The sequence below is a fragment of the Aquarana catesbeiana genome, linkage group LG07 (assembly GCF_042186555.1).
Source record: "Aquarana catesbeiana isolate 2022-GZ linkage group LG07, ASM4218655v1, whole genome shotgun sequence".
Lineage (NCBI taxonomy): Eukaryota > Metazoa > Chordata > Amphibia > Anura > Ranidae > Aquarana > Aquarana catesbeiana.
The window spans coordinates 15,296,814-15,307,306 of record NC_133330.1 but is presented as its reverse complement, the minus strand read 5'-3'; positions in this window follow the sequence as shown (position 1 = coordinate 15,307,306).

The window sequence follows — 10,493 nt, the reverse complement described above, 5'->3', positions numbered from 1 at the left end:
GGCTCAGTTTAAGTGATTAATGAGGAACCCCGCTGGGCCTATACAGTGGAGGGTGGAGGGCCGCTACCCTCAGAGGGGGAGGAGGGGTCACTAGACCAGGGCACTGGCGGCTGTGAACTGAAATGAACCCAAGAAACCGTGCCAGGGAGTGAGGGGCCGAGGAAATCCACCGCTAATTAAAACGACAACTTCATCCTGTATCTGGAGAGGGGCCCCGAGGGCCATCAGGGCTTTCTAAGAGCAGGTTTCAAAAGGGGTGTCCACATTAGGCCCTCAAGGGCCATCATGGTTTGTTTTTAAGCACAGGAAGGGCAGCAGGGTTGTCCGTCTCAGGGCCGTCCCCGCTGTCTGACTCAGAACTTTACAGGTAGATCTTTTTTAGACCCCTGAGGTCCATCAGGGTTTTCTAAAGTCAGGACAGGCAGTAGGGTTGGCCATCACCGCTGTCTCCCTTAGCACTTGACAGGTAGAAGGCTTGCCCATCTTTCGCCCCCAAGGGTCATGGAGGTTTTTTAAAAATAGGAAGGGCAGCAGGGTTGGCCATTTCAGCCCTCCAAGGGCCATCCGCCATTGTCGGTCTTAGAATTTGACAGGTAGAAGGATTGTTCTCAGGCCTCTGAGGGTCATCAGGGTTTATCAAGGACAAAAAGGGTAGCAGGGTTTTTAGCTCCAGGCCCTCAAGGGCCATCATTGCTGTCTGTCTCAGAACTTGACAGATAGAAGGGTCGTCCATCCAAGGCCCCCAAGGGCCATCACAGAACTTGACAGATAGAAGGGTTGTCCTTCTCGAGCCCCTGAGGGCCATCAGGGTTTTTTAAGGACAGGAACTGCAGTGGGGTTGTTGGTCTCAGGCCCCCAAGGGCCTTCACTGCTGTCTGTCTCAGAACTTGACAGGTAGGGTTGTCCATCTCAGGCCCGCATGAGCTATTGCCAATGTCTGCCTCAAAAGTTGACAGGTAGAAGGGTTGTCCAATTAAGAACCCCAAGGGCTAGCAAGGTTTTTTAAGAATAGGAATGGCAGCAGGGGTTGGCCATCTCAGGCCCACAAGGGCACTATTGTCGGTCTCAGAATTTGACAGGTAGAAGGGTTGTCCATCTTAGGCCCCCAAGGGCTATTATCAATGTCTGCCTCAAAAGTTGAGAGGTAGAAGGGTTGTCCAACTAAGGCCCCCAAGGGCTATCAAGTTTTTTTTTTAAATAGGAAGGGCAGCAGGGTTGGCCATTTCAGGCCCACAAGGGCCATCACTATTGTCGGTCTCAGAACTTGAGAGGTAGAAGGGTTGTCCATCCAAGGCCCCCAAGGGCCATCACAGAACTTGACAGATAGAAGAATTGTCCTTCTCAAGCCCCCGAGGGCCATCAGGGTTTTTTAAGGACAGGAAATGCAGTGGGGTTGTTGGTCCCAGGCCACCAAGGGCTATCAAGTTTTTTTTTGTAAATAGGAGGGGCAGCAGGGTTGGCCATCTCAGGCCCACAAGGGCCATCACTATTGTCGGTCTCAGAACTTGACAGGTAGAAGGTTTGTCCATCTTAGGCCCCCAAAGGCCATCACTGCTGTTTGTTTTCGAATATGACAGGTATAAGGGTTGTCCACCTCAGGCCCCCAAGAGACACGTCACAGGTCCCAGAAGACTGCGGTACAATTAACAAAGCGCAGTGCGGCTCGCGCATGCGCAGTGGGTGACCGGTTGTGAAGCTGCAAGCTGTCTCAGATTGCTGCCCACAGTTAAGATGCCGACACGGGGACCTAAGGCCAGTGTAAAAGAAGTCTCGGGTGAGCATCCTTGGACAGGTGGAGTGTCTGTTTATTAACCACTTGCAGTCCGCATATCACGGTTATACAGCAGCAAAGTGGCTCCCCTGTGCCGGATCACGTACCTAGTACTTCCAGGTAGGGGTGCGTGTGCAAAGGACATCCCTTAGTAAAAGCAGCACACAAATACTGGCTAGGCACACATTTAACCCTTTGATCGCCCTTAGATGTTTAACCCCTTCCCAGCCTGTGTCGTTAGTACAGTGACAGTGTATATTTTTTAGCACTGATCACTGTATTACTGGCAGTGCTGTATTTATTGCAGGACAAAAGGGGCAGCTGCCCCGGGCCCAGTCATTGCTTTGGGGCCCAAAGCAGCTGAGTTGCCCCTTGACCCTGTGCTGTCCGAAAATAGTTGATAAGGAGATGGAATTAATTGTTGGGGTTGCTGGTGATTGGTTGGGTGTTATTTCTGCATCCTTTGTGGTGATTGGCCAGCTCAGTAAGGTAAACCTCATCTGGGGAGAGCTCCTGTCAGTCCCGGGCACAGTCACACCGACCCCTCTCCAACAAGCCACAGACCATCGGCCCTCTGAAGAACTTCTTTGCCAGAGGGTTCAGAGGGGTGTACCTGGGGTTTTCCAGACATCCTCTAGACACTATCAAGGTGAGACCTCTGGGTGGGTGGGGGGGCAATGCAGGGGTCTGTGGAGGGGTACATAAGGGTCCTGTGTAATGATGGGGGTAGTATGGGGGAGGGGGTCCGGTGTAAGGATGGGGGTAGCATGGGGGAGGGGGTCCTGTGTAATGATGGGGGTAGTATGGGGGAGGGGGTCCTGTGTAATGATGAGGGTAGTATGGGGGAGGGGGTCCTGTGTAATGATGAGGGTAGTATGAGGGAGGGGGTCCTGTGTAATGATGGGGGTAGTATGGGGGAGGGGGTCCTGTGTAATGATGGGGGTAGTATGAGGGAGGGGGTCCTGTGTAAGGATGGGGGTAGCATGGGGGAGGGGGTCCGGTGTAAGGATGGGGGTAGCATGGGGGAGGGGGTTCTGTGTAATGATGGGGGTAATATGGGGGAGGGGGTCCTGTGTAATGATGAGGGTAGTATGAGGGAGGGGGTCCTGTGTAATGATGGGGGTGGTATGGGGGAGGGGGTCCTGTGTAATGATGGGGGTAGTATGGGGGAGGGGGTCCTGTGTAATGATGGGGGTAATATGGAGGAGGGGGTCCTGTGTAATGATGGGGGGTAGTATGGGGGAGGGGGTCCTGTGTAATGATGGGGGTGGTATGGGGGAGGGGGTCCTGTGTAATGATGGGGGTAGTATGGGGGAGGGGGTCCTGTGTAATGATGGGAGTAGTATGAGGGAGGGGGTCCTGTGTAATGATGGGGGTAGTATGGAGGAGGGGGTCCTGTGTAATGATGGGGGTAGTATGGGGGAGGGGGTCCTGTGTAATGATGGGAGTAGTATGAGGGAGGGGGTCCTGTGTAATGATGGAGGTAGTATTTGGGAGGGGCCCTGTGTAATGATGAGGGTAGTATGGGGGAGGGGGTCCTGTGTAATGATGGGGGTAGTATGGGGGAGGGGGTCCTGTGTAATGATGGGGGTGGTATGGGGGAGGGGGTCCTGTGTAATGATGGGGGTAGTATGGGGGAGGGGGTCCTGTGTAATGATGGGGGTAGTATGGAGGAGGGGGTCCTGTGTAATGATGGGGGTAGTATGGGGGAGGGGGTCCTGTGTAATGATCGGGGTAGTATTGGGGAGGGTCCTCTGTAATGTTAAAGCGAAATTGCATTGGGGGGGTGGGGCAAGAAAATGTTTGCCCGGGGTCCAATCAATATTAAAGACGGCCCTGGTCATTGGTTCCCACATAGTGTCAGTTAGTGTCAGACTGCCCCCCGCCATACTGTCCCAGTCCCGCTATAAGCTGCTGATTGCCGCCATTACTAGTATAAAAATAAATAAAAATTCCAGTATATAGAGTTATAGACCATAGGTTGTAGATGTTATGACTTTTGCGTAAACCAATCAATATACACTTATTGGGATTTTTTTTATTTTTTTTTTTACGAAAAACAGGTAGCAGAATACATAGTGGCCAAAAGAAAGCTCTATTTATGGGGAAAAAATTATATAAATTTTATTTGGGTACAACGTCGCACGACCGCGCATTTGTCAGTTAAAGTAACGCAGTGCCAAAAAGCAAAGAAATGGCCTGGTCATGAAGGGGGGCGGGGATAAATCTTCCGGAGGTCAAGTGGTTAAAAGTCAGCAGCTACAGTTTTTTTTTTTTGTAGCTGCTGACTTTTAATTTTCAGAAATATAACTGGAGCTCCTGTTTAAGGAGCGGCGGGCGACGTCGCCCGTTTAAATGCCCGGGACTTAGCTGCTACGGGCAACGCAACTATATTTGTTTAGTGTCAGTGATTTTCAATGGAGTTCTGCACCAGAGAAAAGAACAGAGCTCATTATTCCAGGTCACGGGACGGTCGGTATGACGCGGCGAGACTGGAGCGATCCCCGAAAAAAAAAAAAAAGGAACCAACAGCTGCAAACATCTCATGTTCATGGAGATGAAATCTGCGGAGCGGATCCCGGAGTGTCGCCCCAAGAGATCCGGGCTCATCGGATCTTGTCCAGTTAGTGTGCTGACTTATTATTATTAATTAGTCACGTTCCATTTGTTTAGATACGGCATTCGTTGTTATATATCGCAGATCGTAAATTAGAAAATCTGTAAATTCGAAAATAAGAAAAAAAATCCAAAAATTCGAAAGAACGAAAATCCGAAAAAATTCTAAATAGTAACTAACTAATAATAGCTAACTATTAAATTATAGGTATTGGAATTTCCTTTTTAAATTTGGCTGTTAGTGAACGTAACGAATACGAATTTATCGAATTATCCGAAATAACGAATGCCGCATCTAAATAAATGGAACGGAAGGAATGAATAAAAAATAATAATAATAAAAAGTTTTTATAATTATTATTATTATTAGCGTTATTTATTATTATTAATTTGTTACGTTCCATTCGTTTAGATACGGCATTTCGTAAAGTAGAAAATTTGTAAGTTCGAAAATCCGAAAATTCGAAAGAACGAAATTCTGAAAATTGTAAATAATAACTAATTATTAATAACTAACTATTAAATTATAGGTATTGGAATTCCCTTTCAAATTTCGCTGTTAGTGAACATAAGGAATAAGAATTTATCCGAAGTTACGAATTATCCAAAATAACGAATGCCTAAACAAAATCTAAACAAATGGAATGTAACAAATTAATACAAAATAATAATAATAAAAAGTTTTTAATATTATTATTGTTATTTATTATTATTAATTTGTTACGTTTCATTCGTTTAGTTACGGCATTCGTTATTTCGGATAATTCGTAACTTCGGATAAATTCGTATTTGTTACATACACTAACAGCCAAATTTAAAAGGAAATTCCAATACCTAGAATTTAATAGTTTGTTGTTATTTCAGATTTTCAAATTTTCGGATTTTCAAATTTCTAATTTATTAACTTACAGGTTTATGAATTTACTAATTTTCGAATATTCAAATTTATTTATTTATTCAGAAAATTCATTGGGGGTTTTCGTTAATTCGGATGTTTCTGAATTAACGAATGTGTCGAAATTTGTTAAAAAACTAATTCAGAACGAAACGAATTGCACATGTCTAGAAATCGAAATGAAGGTGGTTTTTCTTTAACCAATTGCCTACCAGGTTAATTGTTTACATTTTTATTTTTTATTAATTTTTTTGCACACAAGTGAAAAATCAGCATTTTCTGAAAGCAGAGACCCTGGAGAATAAAATGTTGGTAGCTGCAATTTTGCGCATATTTAAGTAAAAAAAAAGTTTAAAAACGTAATTAAATAAAACTAAAAAATAATAATAATAGTAATAATAATAATAATAATAATAATAAATAAATATATAATTTTTCTGTTTGTTTAATTTATGTTTTTTAACATTTCTTTTTTTTTTTTTTTACTTTACTGCCATCACAATGGAGCTAATAAGCTCCCTATGTGATAGCATGGGCGTGTGACAGGTCCTCTTTATGGAGACACCCAAATGACTCCCCTGCCTGCCAGTGCAGCAATTCAAACACAGATCATGCTTGACTAGCTGCACCCTTGGCTACACTAGCCGAGGAATGACAGCTGAGACCTCGGAAGTGACATAATACACATCACTTCCAGGGTCATTAGTAGAGGGCGGGGGGAATGAATTACACCTATACAGCAATACTTTAACTCTAAAAAAAAAAAAAAATTTAAATAAAGTTTCTGATTCAGCAAAAAATTTGCGAATCTGTAATTTTGTGACACTCTGCTCATCCGCACTTCTTGAGGGACAATCTCAGCAACCATCACCCCCACACCTCCATACACAGGAATCTTCAACTCGGCTGAGCGTTCCTGTTCGTGTGAACAGAGTGGAGGAGGGAGTATTGGCGGGCGGTATCAGAAGAAGTCTCACCCAATCCAGCTAGAAAACTGAAAATTGAATACTTACCTGTCTGTAATTTTCCTTTCCTGGTGCCTCCATGGCAGCACACCTATGGGAGCGGAGCAACCAACCATGGAGGCACCAGGAAAACGGAAAATTGAACAGAGCAGCCAACCATAGGTATGCTGCCATGGAGGCACCAGGAAAATGGAAAATTGAATACTTACTTTTCCGGAATTTTCTTTTCCTGGTGCCTACCCATGGCAGCATACCTATAGTTGGTTGCCCCCACCCCCTTAGGTATGATGCCATGGAGGCACCAGGAAATGGCAGATTAGCTGACCATCATCTCATGTCTATTGGGCACATTAGGATCAAACTGGGACAGGTTGTCAACCTGTGGATGTATTGTTGGTTCTGCAGATGGGCTGACGACCAATGAGGGGACAAACTGCTGAGCATCAAATCTTCTAGGTAAGGGGTTCTGAACATTTTTTGAGACCAGGGCCTGGTAAATTCTTCTATGCCCCAATAATAAAATAATGAAATTTATATTCCTACAATAAAAGTATAGGAATTTAAAACATATTGAAATGTTGGAAGGCCCTGGATAAGGGTGGGTGTCACTGTGGGGGATGGGTGTTGGGGAGTGGTTAAAGGGGACTCTGCAGCAGATTTAGTGGCTCTGTAAGGCATTGTTGGAGGTCGGGGGCAGTGTGGGTCTTTTTGGGAGGTTGGGGGCACTATGAAGGGTTGGAAGCTCCAATAGGCTGGGGAGCACTGAGGGAAGCTGGGTGGCACGATGGGAAGTCCACGTGGGGGGGGGGGGGTCACTGTAGGAAGTTGGGGGGGGGGGGCACTGTGGGACACTGTTGGAGGTTGGGAGCACTATGAAGGTCTGGATGCTCTGCAGCAGGCCAGGAGGCACTGAGGCAAGCTGGGGGGCACTGTGGGGCACTGTTGGAGGTTGGGGGCACTATGGAGGGTTGAAGGCTCTGCAGTAGGCTAGGGGGCATTGAACGAAGCTGGGCGGCACTGTAGGAGACTAGGAGACACTGTGGGTGAAGAGGGCTCTGGGGGGCCTTTGGGCTCTGGGGGCCACTATGGGAGATTGTGGGGGACATTATGGAAGCTTGGAGGCACTGTGGGAAGTTGGGAGGCACTATGGAGGTTGATGGTTCTCAGGGGGCTAGGGGGCACTGTGGACCACTATAAGAGTTTAGGTGACACTATAAAAGCTTGGAGGCACAATAGAGGTTAAGGGTTCTCAGGGGGCTTGGGGACACTATGGAAGCTTCGAGGCACTGTAAAAAGATGGGAGGCCCTACAAAGGGGTGTGGGTTCTCAGGGGGCTGGGAGGTACTATGGGAGGGCGGGAGGCACTATAGAGAAAGAGGGTTCTCAGGGGGTCTGGGAGCACTGTGCGCCACTATGGGAAGTTGTGGGGCACTATGGAAGCTTGAAGAGCCAATATAGGAGGTTGGGGGGGCACTATAGAAGCTTGGAGGCACAATGGAGGTTAAGGGTTCTCAGGGGGCTTGGGTGCACTATGGGAGGTTGGGGCGCACTGTGGAAGCGCTTTGAGGCACTGTAAGAAGATGGGAGGCACTATGAAGGGTGAGGGTTCTCAGGGGGCTTGGAGGCACTATGGGAGGGTGGGAGACACTATAGAGGAAGGGGGTTCTCAGGGGGCCTGGGAGCACTGTGCGCCACTATGGGAAGTTGTGGGGCACTATGGAAGCTTGAAGGGCCAATATGGGAGGTTGGGGAACTATAGAAGCTTGGAGGCACCGTGGGAGTTTATCTGCAGATGCAGATGGCTGGAGACCTGGGAGAAGGGAGATGATCTCCAATGGCTTCCCAGCACAGGTCCAGCTCTTGGCTAACAAAGGTGTTTTTTTTCCGACAGATAATGGTGGTTGCGTTTATGAAATGATCTCTTGGCCATCAGATCCTCCAACCACCATCAGAGGTCTGTAGCCTCTCAGAGCTGTGGTGGCACTCCGCCCATAAACAGTGCTTCTATAGAAGTCAGGGATTTGCGAATGATATCCTGAGGTTGGTGACTTTCTCCTGAGATCAGGTACTGACCTCCCGGCAGTGAACCGGTTACATTTTCTGTCCATTAATCCTCCTCTAATCCGCTTGATATAACTCCATAACCGGGCCTGATCTGTGTACAAACGTCTAGGCAGACGATTGTACGGCGTGTGGCGTGTTGGGTCCCCTCTGCTGTCACGGTTGATTGATAGCGCCGCGGCTCGGAATGTTTGCCCCGCAGGTACGGGGAGGAATGCACTTTTCACCCTACGCCGCGGCCTGCTCTACAAGAAGGGACTGGTCCGGCACGGAGGCAGCAGAGAGCCCCCCCCGGGGTGCCTGCCCGCCGGAGGAGGTTCGAATTGCTGCCTTTAACCTTCTGATCTGCTGAGCCAAGGAGCTTGCAATCAGGGGACATAAAAAGAGAAGAGAAATGGAGGGCCACCCAGACCTTCAGATTATGGATTGGAATGATCAAAACAAACACAAATGCATTCCTAACAGTCAGGCGCATGTGGCAACATTTGAAGAGGACCTGTCATCCCACAGAGCTCAGAGTGTCCCCCCGACAACGCCTTAATCTGCTTTCCTCTTCAGAAGGACGGAGCCATCTTTGTTCAGACATCATCCAGGGTCACCATCTACTTCCTGAACGGAAATGCCGGCTTAGAGGTGACAAATCACGCATTGCCTGGGCAGTTTTGGGCTGTGTTCACAAATGCCTGACACGGATCAGCCCCCTGTTGCAAACCCCCCCCCCCCCCCACCTTGTGACTTGCTACAAAGCTACAATGCTTAGTCTAATCAGTGGGGGACAGGAGACTGAGGAGATGCTTCCCTGTGCCTGCGGCATATTTTTCTAGATCATTGGGCATCATCTACTTTCTGAACTGAGATGGCGAATCCTAGTGCCTGTGAAACAGTTGCCTGTGGTCACAAATGTCTGACACAGATCAGCCCCCTGCTGAAGCCTTTCACCTTGTGACTTGCTACAATATTACAATGTACTGTCTGATCACTGGGGGGGGGAGGGGGGGACTGAGGAAATGCTTTCTCCTCCTTCTACAAAGTTACAATGTACAGTCTGATCACTGGGGGGAGGGGTGACTGAGGAAATGCCTCCTCCTCCTTCTACAAAGTTACAATGTACAGTCGGATCACCGGGGGAGGGGAGACTGAGGAAATGCTTCCTCCTCCCTTCTACAAAGTTACAATGTACAGTCTGATCACCGGGGGAGGGGAGACTGAGGAAATGTTCCCTCCTGCCTGCAGCAGACTGATGACATCATCTCAGTCTAGGCAAAGTCACTGAATGGAGCTTTGGGATGATAAAAGAAGGAGCTTTTCTGGAAAATGATAGTGTTTGCTGTATATTTAAGATTTATTCATGCAGATCAGTAGCAGTTCCCTGATTGGTTTTTCATGAGCTCCTGTGACATCGTTTTCCAGGCAGGTAACATTGCTGTCCTCAGGAAGGCTGCAGCCAGTGTGTGTCCTGCACTCACCTACATAGTGACCCCAATTTACCTACATAGTGACCCCAATTCACCTACATAGTGACCCCAATTTACCTACATAGTGACCCCAATTTACCTACATAGTGACCCCCAATTTACCTACATAGTGACCTTAATTCACCTACATAGTGACCCCAATTTACCTATATAGTGACCCCAATTCACCTACATAGTGACCCCAATTTACTTACATAGTGACCCCAATTCACCTACATAGTGACCCCAATTCACCTACATAGTGACCCCAATTCAGGGTGACACGCAGGTGAGAAGACTAGGACTAACACAGAACTTGTAAACATTTTAGGTAAAACCAAGCTCCAGCCACACACGGAGTACCGGCTCCATCGAATTTTACATTTCCATCTGTGACACTTTTGGGAAGATTTCCCCAAACTTCCTCCCAGGACAGGAGGTGATGGGAAATCTCTCTTAGGCCCCTTTCACACAGAGAAGACTCCGTCATGCAGATCCGCTGATGCAGAGCGGACACGGACACAGCCTGCTGTTTTTTATTGGGCGCTCCGTCCGTTTCCATCCAACTGTCATCCAATCCACTAGGGGGATGGGGAATGGATCCTCATCTGTCTGTTTTTAGTGGCCTAGATCGGATCGGATGCCGGCGGGTGTAAACGGACACGTGTTCACTTACATCAGCCCCATCAAATCATTCTTTGCAGCTATTACCTTTTGTACCACCACCCCCT